Below are 20,497 nucleotides of genomic sequence, written 5' to 3' on the forward strand. Positions count from 1 at the left end.
ACTGGCTTACAGTATCTATTTTCCGCAGCTTTGATGTCACCAAGTTCTGCATTTTCGCTATCAACGTATTAAAAATCCCGCCGATACAAGGTAGTGTTCTTTATATATTTTGATCCGGTTTCAGCAGGACACATCCATCGGCTCCCGCCGAAAAAACTCTAGGATCAAGCGCATGTTTTTTTAATTGACGTTTTTATAGTTTTTTATGTGTCAGTTTTTATATTTAAGTTTAGAAAATAATTGATGACGATTAATAATTTGCAATTATTAATAAATTAATATTTTATATTTTGATAAATTTAATAATAGATTAATAAATTAAGATTTGATTAAAGCTGTAAAATTACATTTTGTTTTTTATGAACTTGTTAAACGGATAAAACAATCATAAATCTCTTTGATTAGCTAGAGTAACTTAGCCCTGTAAACCAACAGATTGAAGCTTTTGGTTTAACTCACATTTTTCTTTTGAATTTTTAATTGTTTTGCGTAACGAATAGTTACACAGGTTGAACTATTCGCTCACTCTCTGTCTCTCTCTCTCTTCTCTCTCTCTCTCTCTCTCCTCTCAAACACTGTTGATAAATTCAAGTAGTTTTGTTTTTAATGGGCAATTTTTATAAAAACTAATGTACCGAGGGGATTTTAGGAAAATTAATGAAGTCGGCAATGAGAGACAACAATTATTATCGTATATAATGAATCATAAACAAGAATGCCCTCCTCCTCCTCAGCCCACTCTTATATGTTGTTTACCTGGTCGAGGCCGAATAGTTAAATTGTAAGAACTTGCAAGTTTCTGGCAGAAACTTACAAGGCGATGCATCGGCTTGCAAGTTTTTCTTCCAAAAACTTGCAAGTTCTTACAAGTTAACCATTCGACTTGCAAGTTCTTACATGTTATCAATTCGACTTACAAGTTAACCATTCGACTTACAAGTTAATTACAAGTTAACCAATCGCAACACACACACACCCACACACATACACACACACACGCACGTACATGCACGCGCGCACACATTCATACACGCTTACAAATTTACGCACATACACACCCACATACTTAGGTCTACTTTGGTCGAATTGTATTATGTTATCCAAACAGAGCAATTAACTCCCACGCGCTTTCTACTGTATATGACTGATTGTTAAATTGAATTAACCAATAAGATTTGTGGCTCGACCGAACGAACTTGCAAGAATCTTACAATTAACCATTCGCCTTGCAAGCTCTTACGATTAATCATTCGATTTACCAGTTCCTACAAGTTAGCCATCTTCTTCAGGAAAATTTCAAGTACTTACAAATAATCATTCGACCTGCAAGTTCCTACATATAACCAGCTTTTTCAAGAACCTTGCAAATTCTTACAAGTTAATCATTCGCCTTGCAAGTTCTTACAAACTAATCATTCGATTTACCAGTTCCTACAAATTAACCATCTTTTTCAAGAAACTTGCAAGTTCTTACAAGTTAACCATTCGGTCTCGGCCCGGTTAGTGAACAACTAGTAAAGTGGTGGGGAATGTTGATAATTTAATTTGCGCTCTATTCGCTCTACATGTGAATGAAGCACGCGTACAGCTGCAATTATGACAGAGTTCCAAAGTTCTTGTTATGAGGCTGGTAATAGAATAGATCCAATACTGAGCTGTCAAATCTTTCGAGTAAATAGTAATCTTAGTAGTTAATTGAAAAATGAAAAAAAAGTCAATTGAAAACAAATCAATATAGTTCAACTAAATACTAATCTCCAAAACATCAATATATTAATATCTAAATTTACCTTGTTTTTTTTATACATTAACTAAAGAAGTACAATAAGCCTATTGTAGAATTAGCATAGGCGCTAGAATGTCTTATATCAATAGAGTGAGCTCAGGCTAAAAACAAACTAACTCACTTTTGCATACGCCCGTTATGAATATATATATATATATATATATATATATATATATATAATATACTCAGCAAGACCGCTGTTTTTCCGAGCAGGTGCATGAAAAAAGTCAGCCAATGCAAAAAATCTGACTCGTTTAAACGCTGGTATATAGGTCGCTATAGGTAGTTCTAGCACCTTAAAATGTTCGAAACTAGCGACAAATTTTAATTGACTCTAATTCTTTAATTTTGTCACTATTTTCTTAACGTTTGTTGTCGGCTGAATAATGTTTTTCCACAGTAACTTTTTTGGTAGCTGCATGGGCACTGTTTTGCGCACTTCTAAGTCAACTGTTTCCACTGGCTTACAGTATCTATTTTGCGCAGCTTTGATGTCACCAAATTTTGCATTTTTGCTATCAACGTATTAAAAATCCCGCCGATACAAGGTAGTGTTCTTTATATATTTTGATCCGGTTTCAGCAGACACATCCATCGGCTCCAGACGAAAAAACTCTAAGATCAAGCGCATGTTTTTTTAATTGACGTTTTTATAGTTTTTTTTATGTGTCAGTTTTATATTTAAGTTTAGAAAATAATTGATGACGATTAATAATTTGCAGTTATTAATAAATTAATATTTTGTATTTTGATAAATTTAATAATAGATTAAGAAATTAAGAATATGATTAAAGCTGTAAAATTACATTGTGCTTTTTATGAAACTTGTTTAACGGATAAAACAATCATAAATCTCTTTGATTAGCTAGATTAATCTAATCAAAACCTAACCCCATGTAAACCAACAGATTGAAGCTTTTGGTTTAAATCACGTTTTTTTTGAATTTTTAATTGTTTTGCGTAACGAATAGTTACAGAATGAATTATTCGAATTATTCGCTCGCTCTCTCTCTCTCTCTCTCTCTCTCTCTCTCTCTATCTCTCTCTCTCTCTCTCTCTCTCTCTCTCTCTCTCTCTCTCTCTTTCTCTCTCTCTCTCTCTCTCTCTCTCTCTCTCTCTCTCTCTCTATCTCAAGCACTGTTGATAAATTCAAGTAGTTTTGTCTTTAATGGGCAATTTTCATAAAACTAATGTACTGAGAGGGGATTTTACGAAATTAATGAAGTCGTAAATGAATGAATGACAGACAACAATTATTATCGCATATAATGAATCAAAACAGAATGCCCTCCTCCTCGTCAGCTCACTCTTATTCTTGTTTACCTGGTCGAGGCCGAATGGTTATATTGTAAAAACTTGCAAGTTTCTGGCAGAAACTTACAAGGCGATGCATCGGCTTGCAAGTTTTTCTTCCAAAAACTTGCAAGTTCTTACAAGTTAACCATTCGGCTTGCAAGTTCTTACAAGTTAACCATTCGACTTACAAGTTAACCATTCGACTTACAAGTTAATTACAAGTTAACCAATCGCACACACACCACACACACACACACACACACACAAACCACGCACGCACATACACGCACGCACACACACACACGCTTACATACTTACGCACATACACACACACATACTTAGGTCTACTTAGGTCGAGTTGTATTATGTTATCCAAACAGAGCAATTAACTCCCACGCGCTTTCTACTGTAAATGACAGATTGTTAAATTGAATTAACCAATAAGAGTTGTGCTCGACCGAACGAACTTGCAAGAAACTTACAATTAACCATTCGCGTTCCAAATTTTTACAAGTTAATCATTCGATTTACCAGTTCCTACAAGTTAACCATCTTTTCAAGAAAGTTTCAAGTTAAAAATTAATCATTCGACTCGCAAGTTCCTACAAGTTAACCATCTTTTTCAAGGAACTTGCAAGTTCATACAAGTTATTCATTCGCCTTGCAAGTTCTTACAAGTTGAGCATTCGGTCTCGGCCCGGTTAGTGAAACAACTAGTAAAGTGGTGGGGAATGTTGATAATTTAATTTGCGCTCTATTCGCTCTACATGTGAATGAAGCACGCGTACAACATGCAATTATGACAGAATTACAAAAGTTCTTGTTATGAGGCTGGTATTAGAATAGAATCGAATACTCAGCTGTCCAACCTTTCGACTAAATACTAATCTTTTTTATTTAATTGAAATATAATTAAAATAGTTCAATTGAAAACAAATCTATATAGTTCAAATAAATACTAATCTCCAAAACATCAATACATTATATCTAAATTTACATTGTTTATACATTAACTATAGAAGTACAATAAGCCTATTGTAGAATAAGCATAGGCGATAGAATGTTCTTATATTCAATAGAATGAGCGCAGGCTATAAACTAACTATCTCACTTTTGCATACGCCCGTAATGCAAATCAATGGTACAATTGGGGGAAATTGTCGCCCGTTTTTGCATTGCTACTGTCGCTAGTATTTGCATCAAGGACGTAACGAGAATGAGGACAATTTGTTTGCTTATTGGCAGCAAAGTTCGGGCTCTTTTCTGTTATTGCCCCCCCCCCCCCCCCACGTCCGTTTGCACCCCCCACTTATACATATTATAGCATATTGGTTTCATTTCATACACTAACAATTATATACAAACGGCATTTGCATTTAATTGTGCAGCCAAGTTTTGAAATTAAGACGTATACGGTAATCAAACTTTGCTTATAATGTAAGCAGACAAAGAATAATCGTGTTTTAAATATTTTTTCGCTTTTGTTTTGCTGGAATAGCTTTATGGCACTAGTTTTTTTGACAACCGGAAACAAAAATTTATCCATTCGTCTACCGGTACCGGCAATTTATTATGACTAAAATAAAGGATCTCTAAGGACCAAAAAGAACATTTGGGCGGTGCAAATAGACTGGCTATATAAGGCTGGGGGGCAATAACAGAAAAGAGCCAAAGTTCGTTTTGTCGCTGATCTAGGCACATTGGGTTTTCAAAACGTAGTGTTCTTCTATACAACGACTTCATAGTCTTACAAATGAGTTTCGAAAATTGTTGCACCTTACTGAAGCGAGCAAATATTGTGAAAAAAATGATCAGTGTAATTGTTTTTCTGTCGCCCAAAGTTATTCAATACGTCAGGTGTTTAATTTCACTTCATGTGAAATTTCGTTGTACTCTGATGTATCCACACAAACAAAAAAAACAGAATTCAATTTCAGCATTTTTGTCAATATTGAGTGTGCTACTAAGAGATTTGTTTTCGATTCAACAGAAGAACGAACTCAATTAAAACCACCTTAAATTTTTCGAAAACATATAAAAATCTTATATGTGTCCTAAAAATTTTATGAAGGTAATATACGGATCTTAGAAAAAATCGAAACAGTTTTCAAAACATCTTTTGTGTTTTTTATTCGGCCAAATATGAATTCGTTCTTGTTAATGGAAACGTTCATTTGACGAGCCAATGATAAAACTAAAAAGGAAATTCAGAAATATTTACATTCTTGATAATGCAAGTACAAATCGGAAAAAAGATTTTTGCAGAGCGCAATAATGTGCACATTATCAGGCTGACAAAACGGGAAACAAAAGCGAAGTACCATCTTCTGCATTTGCGAATGAACTGTCAATTTACATCTGTCCACAAAAATTTTTCATTTTTTCAACAACTATTAAGAACATTAGTTGGAAAGGTTTTGAAGTTTTTTAGGTTTTTTGGCCTCTCTGTTTACAAGTCTTTTGATTACGAACCAGCTCCTATAGGTAAACGTATTCTATAAAGGTCTATCACAATAGATTCAAAAAGATTTTGTATTCAGAACTGATAAGATTAGATAAATGACTGTAAAGTTATTGCAGCAATGAGCGTAGAAACTTATTTCGAAACCACTGGAACAAATATTTACAATAGCGTCCAACTACGGCATTTAAAACTCTCACAAACACTTTCCTTTAAATAATTTAATAGCTAAATTACTTCAACATGTGATATGCAAATTGTAGTTCCAACTTCAACAATCTAATGGGTTGTGAAACTTGAAATGATCTGTCGACTAGCAGTCTTCAATTTTTTGCAAGACATGGGCATGTTTTCAATTTTAAGAGACTTAAATTTTTTAACATTTTTTTCCAAATAATTGACAATTTGAGCTTGATCAAAAAAGATCTTCAGCAGAAAAAATTATTTTTATGTTGAAAAAATCAGCGCATGTTTAAGTATTCTATGGGACGATAACAAAAAACAAATTGGAAACAAAAAAATAATATACAAACAACTTTTCGAATTTTTTCATTTGCCAGCTCAAAAGAGTTTTGCTTTCTGGTTGCAAGTTTGATAAACAAAATTAGAAAATTGCTCTCTCCCGACCAAAGTAAAAAATGAAGCAATTTTATGGAAACTCGATAACTATTGAAGTTTAAATTTTCCGATGAACTTGAAGCAGAAAATACTTCTTGATTATATTTTATCTCCAAACAATTGTTAGAATTAGTAACAAACACCAGAAAGGAGATTAGGATATCTGAAAATTGGTCGAAAAAAGCTCATTATACGCATTTTACGTAAAATTGTTTTGATTTTCAGAATTCCAATTTCCGTTTGATCCTAGCTCGTGATGAACAATTACAGGTATTGAAAAAATTAGAAATAAAATTAATCTTTAAAGGCGTTTTTAAACTGCAAGATTATATGTGATTAAAAACACTGACTTTATCGAAGTCAACCAATTGTGACTTCATATTGAATCTAAAGCTCTCATAGTAAGATCACATTAGATAAACCCATTAGTAAAGTTTTCGTAGCTGAGATTTTTGATCTAGCGTTCATCTTTAATTATCAAGAAAAGATGTCTTTCTAAACATGCATATACCGGGATGAACACCATAAAGATCTTTTGATTATGAACCAGCTCCTATAGGTTAACGTATTCTATTAAGGTCTATCACAATAGACGTAAAAAGATTTTGTATTGAGAATTGATAACATTAGATTAATGACTGTAGAGTTATTGCAGCTGAAACGCTTGAAAAATGAGCGTAAAAACTTATTTCGAAACAACTGGAACAAATATATAGAATAGAGTCCAACTACAGCACTTAAAACTCTCGCAAACATTTTCCTTTGAACAATTTAATGGCTAAATTACTTTGACTTGTGACATGTAAAGTGTAGTTCCTAATTCAACAACCTAATGGGTTGTGAAACATGAAATGATCAGTCGAACAGCAGTCCTAATTTTTTTGCAAGACAAGGGCATGTTTTCAATTTTAAGAGACCTAAATTTTGTTTATATTTTTTTTCAAATAATTGACAATTGGAGCTTTATCAAAAAGGCCCTTCAGCATAAAATTTTTTTTTTATGTTAAAAAAGTTAGAGAATGTTTAAGTATTCTATGGGACGATAACAAAAAAACTGTAAACAAAAAAATATACAAACAAGCTTTTCAAATTTTTTCATATGCCAGCTTAAAAGAGTTTTGCTTTATTGGTTGCAAGTTTGATAAACAAAATTAGAAAATTGTATTCTCCCTACCTAAGTAAGAAAAATGAAGCAATTTTGTGGAAACTCAATAACTATTGAAGTTTGAATTTTCCGATGAACTTGAAGCAGAAAATACTTCTTGATTATATTTTATCTCCAAACAATTCTTAGAATTAGTAACAAACACCAGAAAGGAGACTAGGATATCTGAAATCGGTTAACAAAGCTCATTTTACGCATTTTACGTAAATTTGTTTTGCTTTTCACGATTCCAATTTCCGTTTGCTCATAGCTCGTGATGAACAATTACAGTTACTGAAAAATTTGGAAATAAAATGAAACTTTTAAGGCGTTTTTAAACTACAAGATTATATGTGATTAAAAACACTGACATTATCGAAATCAACCAATTGCGACTTCATATTGAATCTAAAGCTCTCATAGTAGGATCAGATTAGATAAATCCATAAGTGGGGTTGTCGTAGTTTGGATTTTTGATCTAGCGTTCATCATTAGTTATCAAGACGAGATGTCTTTCTAACCATGCATATACCGGGATGAACACCATAAAGATCTTAACGACAAAACAAAGACAAACTTATGATTCTTAATCATCGTTCTGAGTCATAGTTAGCTTTATGGAAACTGAAATCATTTTGAACATAAAGAAATCGCAAGAGGATTAGATTCCTCTTTTTCCGTGCCCTTGAAGTCAGGCTCAGTCAAAAATATTAGTTTACGTCTATGCAATCTTAAATGTATCTTAATAATCATTTCAAGATTTTATATGGATCCTAACAAAAATTGAAACAACCGTTAAGAAACTTTTAATGCTTCATACTGAGCCATATATGAGTTCCATTTTGATAATAAGAACGTTCATTTGGCTAGCCAGAAGAAACTACAATGAAGATTTAGAAAACTTCACTTGATAATACATGTGTTATACTCATACACAGTGAGTATATCCAATTGAGTTGCGAATGGCACTTTATTTACTGAGATGGGAGATCGCGTCGCAAATGGCAATCTATTTGATTTAGTTTATTATCAAATTTCTAGACTAGTCAATCGCGGTGCAAATGGCTACTTTCACAGTACTGAGGTTAAATGAGCAGCGTTTTGCAAGAATTGAATTAGACTGAATTCTAGCGTTGCAAATTGGAGATTGAAAATATGAAAATTACAATTTTAAGAAAGAAACTTTGTTCAAGTTTTAATCACGATTAACGGAAGCAACTCTAAGATTTGTTTATATCATGAACAAGTTAATTTCCTGCACAGACTGGATGAACAGACAAAACTGCTAAAAATGGGAGGAAGTTGACAATAACTGAACTGAAATGGCATTTGCCCTTCAAATGGAAATTACAACAAATAAATGAACTAAATACGGATATGGATATATGAAGAGTATCTATTGCCGTATGACATTTCCCCCTCTTTGAGAGAAAATAAAATTACTAATTAAAATCAGAAGATTAATAAATATTCACCGGTTACTAAGTAATAAAATATTAAATAAAAGACAAAATATAAAAGTTTTATGAAGTTTTTGTTTTATTCAAGTTCATTCACTATCACTTTTTTCTGCGTTTTCAGCTTGGAGAACTGTCATCTCCCTTGGCTGATTTTGGGTATCTTCAAACCATTCAGTTGAATTTCTTGCGTCTCCAATGTCCTGATTTGCATTGTCGGAATAGCCTTCTGTGTTTCTGACCTTTTCAATAATGGTTTGCGATTTCGGTGTCTTCTTCTTTAAAGTTCGCTTGCTTTTTCGAACTGAAGAAGTATCGGAATCTGATGTGTCACTAATCGTAATCTGTCGCTTTGTAGTTTTTCGCAAAATGGGTGTCGGTGTTGGCTGTACTGATGAGGGCATTTGCGTCGCAGATAGTCCTGCTGTATTGGACGTGGTCAATTGTGGTGCGATTGGACTAAATCGAAGGATCTGTGTTAAATCGGGTCGATTGAGAAATGCCTCGTCGTGTTTTGGATTTCTCTTTGGAATTCTCGTTTTTAACAATCTGGCTATATTGCTAGCTGAAGAGATGCATGACCTGCCCGAGGAAACTACACTCACATCATCCGATTGTCTTCGATTGCGTTTTATCTTTTTGTCGCCTGTGTTTTTCCGGATAAGATCACGCTTGTGTTTGTAGATTTTGTGCTCGATGGTCTTCTCGTTGATCTTTTTCGGTCTTCTCTCGATGTATTGTGCAAGGTCCGTATCTCTTTCTGCCCGAGCTCCGAATTTAGCAATATCCGAATTTCTGACCCGCACTTCTTGCTTGTGTGGTTCTTTGATTACGCTTGTCGTGGGGCTTACTTTGCACACAGTGCTTCCTGGTGCTAGTACCTCATAAAGCCCATCCAGATTTTTCTTCTGTCAATGAATTTCGTGCAATTTGCGAGCCAACTTTTCCTGCACACTGCGTTCCGAGCAGGGAATTGGTCGACCAATCTTTCTGAATTGAGAAAACGTTCTTCTCCATCTTTTCGTTTCTCTTGCTCAGCTCTTGCAAGAGCACTCGCGGCGCACATGACACGTTCGATCTCCGTGTCCGAACATAGGGCTGTATCTGCCCACTGCTCCTCTGACATGTAAGAGCGACCCGGAATTGTTTTTTCGTCTAAATAATAATTAAGTATTGCATTATAATTTTTTCTATTAGGTTTAGTTGTGATATTCGATATAGGTGTGTTGCATTTCCTACCAAAGTGTGCCTCAAATGGTGTGGTAATTATTGTTTTTTGTTTTGATATTCTTAATCGTTGTATTATTGCTTTAAGTGAATTTTCTAAATTAAATTTTTTTTTAATTGTGATTTCATGCAAGATAATTATCGTTTAATTGTTTGAATAATACGTTCTACAAGTCCAATTGCTCTATGATCATTTGCTGGTGCATATATAGGTGTAATGTTGTTTTCTGTACAGAATGTTTCAATTTTTTCCTGTGAAACATCTAGCTTGATCTAATCTAATAGTTCAAGGTGCTCCGTGATGATATATATAATTATTTAGGAATTTGATTACATTTTGGCCTGATGCATTATTTACTATTTCTGCTGTGGGGTATTTGGAATATCTATCTATACTTGTATAGAGTATTGTTCTAGGCCTTTCTCATTTAAAATTGGTCCACCAAAATCTATTTGTATTTCGTCGTTTGGTTCACTACATTTAGGTAGAGGTGACCATTTGCGGTGCGGAATCACTGATTTAATGTTCTTACCAATTTCCGTGCAGGCTTTGCACTCACTGGCTTTTAACAGTATGTCTCTATGGATGTAAGGCCAACAGATGTTTTGAGCGAGTGAGAGCATGGCGAAACTTCCTGGGTGTGTAGAGTGGATGTCTTCCAACACCGCGTCCTTGATTGATTTGGGAATGGCAATTCGTTCGTCCAGGCAAACGCACCCATGTTTGACACTTAAGTCCCTCCAATAAGAGAAGAGATAAGGACTTATCTCTTGTAATCGGTCCCGATCGTCTCTCATCACGCAGTCCCTCACTTCTTTGAGTATTGCGTCCTTTCCCGTTAATATGGCCAAGAACTTTTTGCTGAATTCTTTATTGAGGGTCTCAGTAAAGATTATGTCGTCTGCCTCCTCTATCGTACTGCCGGTTGGGGTTTCTGTGTGTGAGGTCGTATTTGTTCCAGGCGTAGGGGGAGTCGTGTCCGAAAACGTCACTCTTGCCTTTGTAGGGGTTGACTTAGATCGGGTTGCTTTGGCCTTCGACATTGTATTTATGCTTTTTACTGAATTGTCTGATATGAAAGAATTAGTTTGTTTATTCACTATGGAGTGTTTTGTAGGCTGAATTTGGGCAAAAAGCGAGTGATTTTTGTGCAAGTGGAATTTATACTTAGGAATTTGTGCTTTCGCGCTCAATTTAGTGTTATTAGGTGGATTATTTGATTTTATACCATTAATGGGTTGTATTGGGGATAATTGTTCAGATCGTTCACATTCTTTACTGTCTGACTTTTGCACCTCTTTTGCACTGAATTTGTTAATGGAATGTGAATTATTGACTTTACGATTATTTAGTGCAAATTGTAATTTTGTAACTTTAAGTGGCATTTGCGACGCAAATGGATGTTTAAATTGTGAATTAATCGTAGATTTAGGAAGTGTTAATTGCGGCACGAATGGTGTTTTCACTGATGAAGGAGTTAATTGTGATGCAAATGCTTCATTGCAATTAGGTGAATTAACATTTAGTAATGTAGGTAATCGCGGTGCAAATGGTTGTTTTAATTTATGTGAAGGCAAATTTGACTTTAAAATACTGCTAAGTTTTTTAGTTGCTTTCTGTTTATTTATAATTAGAGATTTCATTGAATCACGAACTTTTGAGATTGTTGCTACAACAAAGTGTTCGTCGTAGGTCGATATCTTTTTCGCTCTCGCAAATGGGTTCCTTGAAATGTAATCGACTAGACCCATTTTTGCACCTGGCATATGTTCGATTGTGAAATTGTACGGAAGAAGTCTGTCTATCCAACGAGATAATCGGCCATTATATGATTTGTTTGATCGATGTTCTTTAAGTATGGATATTAGGGCTCTGTGATCCGTTACTACCGTGAAATTTTTTCCATACAAATAGTATTTAAAATAGTCAATTGACCAAACTATCCCCAATAATTCCAATTCGTTGACACTGTAGCGTTCCTCCGTTGAATTGAGAAATTGGGACGCGAATGCCATTGGCTTCCAACCATCTGTTGTATTTTGCTCTAATGCTGCTCTCAATCCGGAACGTGAAGCATCACATTTGACGCGAACGTCCAATTTTGGATTATAATGACTGTTTTCTGTACTATTTGCGATTTTTTCTTTAATCAAGTTAAAGTGTTTTGTGTGTTCATCTGTCCAAACGAATTTTACAGATTTCTTTAACAGTGGTCTAAGAGGGTGACATAATTGTGCGAGATGTGGTATGAACTTGCCGATGTAATGTACTGACCCTAGAAATGATCTAAGGCGTTTTAGTGTCGTTGGTGGTGGTATTGTTTAGACTGCTGCAGTTTTACTTTCTAAAGGTTATATTCCAGTCTGTGTGAATTTGTAACCTAGCCATTCTATTTCTGTTTTCGCGAAGTGACATTTCTGAAGATTAATTCTTAAGTTGTCGTCATCTAGTTTTTTAAGACATTTGAAAACATATGCTAAATGGTCTGCTTCAGTGCCGGTACTAACGATTATGATATCGTCCAAAAAACAATATGTGTTTTGCAAGCCTGTGAGTGTGCAATCCATAGCTTTTTGGAATTCTGCCGGCATATCTGTAAGACCATAAAAACCAGTTTTGAATCTATATGTACCGGTAGATTCGCCACATATGATGCAATTTTAGTTGGCTGCTGAAATATGCTTGTTGACCGTTTTGTGTATCTGTAAGGTTTTGTGATATGGTGTCAATTAACATTTCGATGTTAGGCATTTGATATTTATTTTTGTGTATTGCTTTATTTAATACTTTGGAATCTAATGCTAGTTTTATCGATTGGTCTTTTTTCACTGTGATTACGACCGGAGAGATAAAATGTTCGTCAGAGCAACTAGATAGTTTTTCCATATGACCTTCAGTTTGTAATCTTTCTAATTCTTCTGACACTCTAGGTTGGAGATTAATCGGAATACGTCGACCTTTTTGATGCTTTGCTGTAAACTTTTGATGAAACTTTGATTTCGCTACATGTGTTTTGGATAAGCCAATTCTTGATACTCCATGTGGAAATTGCGTCGCGATTGTCTCTTTAATTTTACATACAGAATTATTGATGTTATAAACACATTTACCAGTTTCTGGTTGTTGTTGAACAACTGCAAGCCCCAAGGTAGCGGGATCTGTTCGCTACCTTGGGGCTTGCAGTTGTTCAACAACAACCAGAAACTGGTAAATGTGATTATAACATCAATAATTCTGTATGCAAAATTAAAGAGACAATCGCGACGCAATTTCCACATGTAGTATCAAGAATTGGCTTATCCAAAACACATGTAGCGAAATCAAAGTTTCATCAAAAATTTACAGCAAAGCATCAAAAAGGTCGACGTGTTCCAATTATGTTTTTGTGCCCATCGTCTACCACAGTCAACATTGCTGATGTGTCTTTCCACTGATTGTAGATTACTGTGGTTTCCAAATGCCCAAGGACTTTGATAGGTTCGTTTGAAAAAGTCTTCAAGTTCCTTTTTTCTGTTGCATTTGTCCATTTGGCTGATTTTGTCGATCGGGAGATTTTGTTCGCTAAACTTCTTGTTATGGTACTGACTGCACTTCCAGAATCAATCATTACAGAGGTTTTTATTTCCCCCAGTTGTATTTTAACGTTTAGTGGTTCCAATTGGTGCACCGAATCAGAGGAGATCGGTGCCACATAGTCATCTGAATTACTATCATAGTTTGAATCATACACCTGTTCGTACAATTGTTGATAGCTTGTTATATAATTGACTGATTCTTCATGATCACTCTTTTCCCGCGATTCGTCAATTTGGTTGACATTCGTTTTTTTGAGTTTTCTGTTTTGGATTCTGCGATTTTTTCGGTTTGCGGCATTTTCTGGCGAAATGACCCACAATACCACAATTATTGCATTTCTTGCCATTCGCGGGGCAAATCTGCTTATGGTTGTGACTCCAGCGGAGACCACAATTCGTACAAACACTTGTATATTGGTAATTTTGAGGAACAGTTGGGTAGCGTATAAAGTCTCGTTTAGCCGGAGGTGCATTCGCGTTGCGATTGCGGACTTGGTTACTGTTAATGAAATTCACATTTGAAGTACCTGACATCAAGTTTTGGTTTTTTTCTGTTGATTCTGCGCTCCCATCTTCATTTGTATAGCGATCTCCAATGCTTTTGGTGGTTCTACTGTTTCTTTCAACAATTCCTTCTGTGTCTCGTGATCAAGCATATTCAATATGAATGCATCACGGATCAATGTAGTCTCTTCACTACCGAGATAGCAATTCTCCGCCAATTCTATGAGACGACCATAGAAACTTTCCACTGACTCTTCTTTTTGCTGCTTACAAGTGTAGAAAACGAAGCGATCGTAAGTTATATTACGAACCTTTGTGAATGAGCCCTCCATTGCCTGCCACAAATCTTTGAAGGGTTGTTTCTCTATCTGAAAATGGTGGTATTTACTCTTGAAAATTCGTCTTCCCTCTGTTCCAATGCTCAAATAGAGCAACGATATTGTTTTCTGCTCACAGATTCCCCACGGTTTGTCTCCACACAGAATCCCAATTTCTTCAACTTTTTTACAACGTTTTTGCCAATTTACTTTCAATTGCTGATTTCGAACTTTTCGGTCTCTTTCCGTCGCTTGTGTGTGGTTTTCTACCGGTTCTTCATAGACGGGTTCAGGTGGGTAAGTCACTGTTGCTGGAGGATCGTCTAACAGGGTGTCTAACTGTATCCCGTCCTTAGCAAGTAGAGCCAGTTTCCATTGCTGTGCCCATTTGTCCCACGTCAGGGGGGGTTTGTTGCCGTCAGTTTCTCCCAAAATGCTTCTATGCGGAGTGGTGTCTTCTTGGAGTCCGTTGCTGACTGCGCCGTGTTATACTCATACACAGTGAGTATATCCAATTGAGTTGCGAATGGCACTTTATTTACTGAGATGGGAGACCGCGTCGCAAATGGCAATCTATTTGATTGAGTTTATTACCAAGTTTCTAGACTAGTCAATCGCGGTGCGAATGGCTACTTTCACAGTAATGAGGTTAAATGAGCAGCGTTTTGCAAGAATTGAATTAGACTGAAATCTAGCGTTGCAAATTGGAGATTGAAAATATGAAAGTTACAAATTTAAGAAAGAAATTTTGTTCAAGCTTTAATCACGATTAACGGAAGCAACTCTAAGATTTGTTTATATCATGAACAAGTTAATTTCCTGCACAGACAGGATGAACAGACAATACTGTTAAAAATGGGAGGAAGTTGACAATAACTGAACTGAAATGGCATTTGCCCTTCAAATGGAACTTACAACAAATAAATGAACTAAATACGGATATGGATATATGAAGAGTATCCATTGCCGTATGACAACATGTACAAATAAAAACAAAAATTTTTCTAGGGGACAGTTATAGAAATTTTATTAGGCAGCGAAAGAGAAACAAAAATGAAGACCCACCTTCTGCAAATGCGAATAAACTGAAGAATAAAAGACTAAAAGAATAAATCATTTCAAATACTTTTCAACCACAGTGAATTAAGAACTTTCCGATTTTCTTGGCGGTTTTTTGGCTCTTTATTTACGAGTACGCTGATTATGAGTTGCTTTACCAGCTCTTATTGTATAGCGTCTTTTATTAAAGTCTTTCACAATAGACATAAGAAAATTTGCTATTGAGAACTTTTGAGACCTGATAAGATTAGATAAATGACTAGAGAGTAATTGCAGCTAAACGAGTACAAAAAAAATGAGTACAGAAAATTCTTTCTAAACCACTGGATCAGAAATTGACAATAACTTCCAACTACAGCACTTAAAACAACGCAAAGACTTCTTTTGAACAATTTAATAGCTAAAATACTTCGACATGTGATGTGTAACGTCTAGCTTCCAATTCAACAGTCTAATGTTTGAGAAACATGAAATGAACAACCGACCAACATTCATAAAGTTTTTGCTAATCATGTGCTTCTCTTCAACTTTAAGACACTTAGACTTTTAATATTGTTTTTATTTTTCAAATAATTGACAATTGGAGCTTTATCAAATGGACCCTCCAGCATCGAAAGCTATTTTTAAGTAAAGATGTGAGAAAAAGTTTGATTAATCCATAGGACAAGGAAAAAATGAAGCAACCCTCTGAAAACTGTTTAACTAGTCGTGTTTGAAGTGTCCAATACCCTTGAAGCAAAAAATAATTCTTAGCTATGTTTTATCTCCTAACAGTTGTTTTTATGAGTACAAAACAACAAAAATTTAGAATTTGGTAGAAAGAAGCTCTGTTTGCGCATTCTAAGTGCTTCATTTTCTGTTTTCTCCGCAACTCTGTTATAGAAAAATAATAAGTATTAAAATTTTTAGCAATCAATTGAACTTTTCTAGCCACTTTTGAAACATAAGAAGATATGTGATTGACAAAACAAACATTATCAAAATCAACCATTTGTGACCTCAGTTTTTATGTGATGTTTCCATAGTAGGACCATATTAGATGCATTCATAGGTATTTCTGTCACAGTTTTGATTTCCGTTCTAGCGTTCAGCCTTGATTATCAAGCAAAGATGTCTTTGTAACCACAAGTATATATATATATATATATATATATATATATATATATATATATATATATATATATTGGTTTTTATAGGGAAGCTTTGTTCTCTAAATTTCAGCCATTCGTCAGACATGTTACATTAATCAAATTGACCAAACAATCTTCCGGGTTGAGGATTTTCGGAAGTAGCAAAAGTATAAAATACGAGTGGTAACAACTAGCTTTGTAAAGTTAAAGTTCCTCTGAAAGTTCTTCAATTTTTTCTGTGGACACATTGAATTTGCTTAAATTAGGCGCTTATCTTACATAATAGTAGCGCTACTATGTAAGATAAGCGTAATAGTTTGTAAATGTAGGCATATTGTTAACATATTTCTGGAGTTTGTAAATGTAGATGTTGCACAAATTTAGCTTTTCCAAACTAACATAAAAGTCTTTCAACGCGTAATTTTTTCATAATTTTTGCATTGATAGGAGTAGATTTTGCACAACGTTAGCGTTTCTAAGCTTTGACCTTATATAATTTTTGGTTTTTCTAAGAATAGATTTTACAAAGCTTTTGGCGATTAAAAGCGTGATCTTACAAATTTTTAAAGTGTCAGGTTAGATGTTACACAATTTTTGCAGTTTCTTAGCGTACATCCTACGAATATTGTGCAGTCCATAGCGTAGACATTAAAGATATTCGAGGTTCTGGAGCTTATATCTTACCTGGTTTTTGGTTTCCTAAGCGTACATTTTACACCAATTTTATACCTACATTTATATTTCCATTACCTATACGATACTTAATTCTCTCAGACTCGAACCACTGCCCAGGTCTAGGTACAGACTTATGAAAATACAATGCTCGACCCATGAAAAGAAATTAGCTCGACTTTAACTAGGAAGCCGGAATTATAGTCAATATATACGTGTAATTATAGTCCCCCCCCCCCCCCCCTACTATATTGCCCCCCCCCCCCCTACTAGACTTTTAAAGTCTTTTCATAAGTCGAGGTCTAGGCCTGGGTGACTTCCTGCATTAGTTTCCAACACTTCTACCACAGTACCACCATACCCTAATTTTCTTATAAAATTTAGTCATTCATAATCGGACTCTAACACCACTTATCCTAAACTACGGTGAGTGTCGGAATCTTCTTGCCATTCTACAGGCTTCAAGACTGGATATCAACAAGATATCTTCATGTTTCGAGATTGGTGTCGAGATTGGATAACAACTTCGGAACAAGCGTTGAGAAATAGCAACCAAGCTGCAGCAGTAAGGGTCTTTGTTTGCCTAAGTTTGTCGATTTAATTTGTAAGGGTTTTGTTAAGCAAAACCGAGCAAAAACGACGACTTGTAATGTTTGAAAATTGACAAAATATCAACTGGGGAAGTGAAAAAATGAGTACTTATTACAAACATCACATGACCAAGTGCAGAATTACATCGCTTCTAGCCATAGCACTTCGCCCCTGTAGCATGCTTGGTTGTTTTTCTCATTTCTATTGGAGGTGTACGAAGATAAAAACGTTTGTGTTTTGCTTAATGTCTGCAGATGTGGAACATAAATTGCAACATCAATTAAAAACTGTCAAATCAATCTGGATCATTAATTAGGAGAAAACCCTAAAAACTTATCTTCAAAATCCTGTTAACAAAACCGAACGTTCGAAGCTACATAGTAAACAAACTATAAAAGAAAATGTTTAGTAACATTCTGAACTCCGTTTCCCTTCAGTCTTATGTGAATAAACTGCAGGTGATAAGAACTTTAATTGTTCTACATGTTAGCAGAGTGACAAAAATCTGAACACAAAGATTATCTTACAATATTTGCCAGTCTACAGTAAAAAGCTGTAAGAAATGAAATCCCACGTAAAATTTATCAAAGTGATCTTTATAATTTTTATATTCACAGTGCTAAAAACTGCTGCCAATGAAGTATGCAAGATCAAATTATCACTTGGAAATTTATAGAAATTTATTGATTTGACGTTTGTACAATAAAAATTGAAACATATCAGAATGTGAATGAAAACGCTTTTATAAAACAGCTACAATACTTTGTTTTTTGTGTTTTGAACGTTCAATTTTGTTAATGAGTTATTTTCTACCAAAATTGGTTGTAGAACATCTGCAGATATTCTGAAAATCTGATTTCAAGGCGTCAACTTAAATAATTTAACTGATTTAAAAAAAGTTTAGAGCTGTCAATCAAGGAGACGAACGCTTTTGCAATCGCTGCAAACAACAGTTTATATGAAATGGGTTAAATATACTTGTTGAATAGATAGTTTTGAAAGTTTCTCTGTCAGTAAGATTGATCCTGAGTTTAAAATCAAATAATTTACATTTGAAAGTTTCTGAATTCTGAATTTCGTTCAAATTTCGATCTTGTACAATCTTCCCGTTTCGTTGTGTTTTTGTCCTTTCAAGTCCATAGAGTAATTCTAAACCCAGATAGTCTAACATGATTTTGCAACAAGTTTATTGGTAACCAACAAGTTTCTGTCGGACTAAGATTTTAAAGTCATTTTTCAAAGCCACATCTCAGAGTTTGTTTTGAGATTTGTTTTCCCCCTAATATGAACAGCTGGAATTTACGATAGTTTAACACTGCTGTTCCATTGGTCACTCACTACCAAGTTTATTGCTTTCGTATGACCTCAGATAATTCTTGAAAACTGATAAGAGCAAGGGCAATCGCGGGTTTTTAATTCCGAGATGTAAAGCCTGTTGTTAATCGGTAGCAGTTTTTAGCCGTTTTCTAAAGTTCAGGCTAACCTTCGCGTAAAAAATGGGCATATCTGACAGTTTTTTTTGCCAGTCGTTCCCTCTATACTTTTACTTTTGCGTATTGTGAGCTCTATATAATTTTTTTGAAAAAAAGAATATGCAATTTTGCCACTCACTTCTGGCGCACTGCTTATCCAACCCTTTTTCACTAGTATTAAAGATGATCAAAAACCTTTCAAATTAATTGTGGCTGCGAATAATCTATGGACTGCTCATTCATTTTTTTCTTTAGGCTGTACTGGTGCACAATTTACAGTTTAACACTATGACGTTGAGTGTTAATTTTCAATATCATTGACAGCTAATTTATTTGCAGTCTTTACTATTTGCAGTCTTTACATAAATCCAACGCAAGAGGAAAAATTTACTCACTGGTCTATCGTAGACGGAATTAACACTTTTTTGTTCAATTAGTCGCTTGTTCTGGAAAAGTCGTCCTTATGTTTGTCAGTTGTGCATAAAGACCATCAACATATCCTTCAAAGATTTTCGTTGTTTTTTCAAACTATTTTAGTTCGGCTTTGAGACGTATTTAGGGTAGAAACAGGCAAATTTTTGCCTACTTGGGCATTTTTCTATGGGAATTTATTCAAAATTTGAACAACACTAATGCTTTTCCTCACACTTTACCGCCTAAAAAATCATTAAAAAAAATTGTTGCTCCTTTTGCCAATCCACTATTATTGCATTTAAAAATTGAGTCAACAACTTTTAGCCTAAATATGGTTTTGTGGGTCGAAAGACTAACTTCAATACTGTGTTGACGGTGGAGCAAACGTATGTCAAAGAAACAAAAATTGTTGCATTCAAGTGCACAGGGGTGTACATATGATTTACATCAAGAGAAACCAATTTTTTGCAATTTAATTGTATATTGAAATCTTTTATTCGCAGCGAAAACGATTGGTTGAACATTTACTTTTTAAAATCACTTGATAAACTTATACTTAATAATTATTAATAATTGTGGTTTCTGCGTGATCGCAGCGAAACAACATTAGGCCTACAGTAGCCTGTTATCAGCTGCCCTTTTTCTTATTATTCCGCCGATTTCAGACTGATCTCTTATGAGCAGCATTGCTCTTTTTTGGTGACTATAGCCACTTTTTTTGCGTCTGTAGTAGTCAACCTGAAGCTGTGGTTAAGTAAGAGCTCATCCTCACA

The 20,497-nt window shown here is 34.8% G+C and overlaps 1 long non-coding RNA gene across 3 annotated transcripts in view; it reads right to left on the reverse strand.

Annotated features, from left to right (window-relative positions):
* LOC142345542 (uncharacterized) overlaps positions 1-20,497 on the reverse strand; it is a 168,777-nt gene that overhangs the window by 40,614 nt on the left and 107,666 nt on the right. The gene's annotated exons all lie outside the window — the stretch shown is intronic.

This window comes from Convolutriloba macropyga, chromosome 9 (genome assembly GCF_964194025.1).
Source record: "Convolutriloba macropyga chromosome 9, txConMacr16.3, whole genome shotgun sequence".
Taxonomy (NCBI): Eukaryota; Metazoa; Xenacoelomorpha; order Acoela; family Convolutidae; genus Convolutriloba; species Convolutriloba macropyga.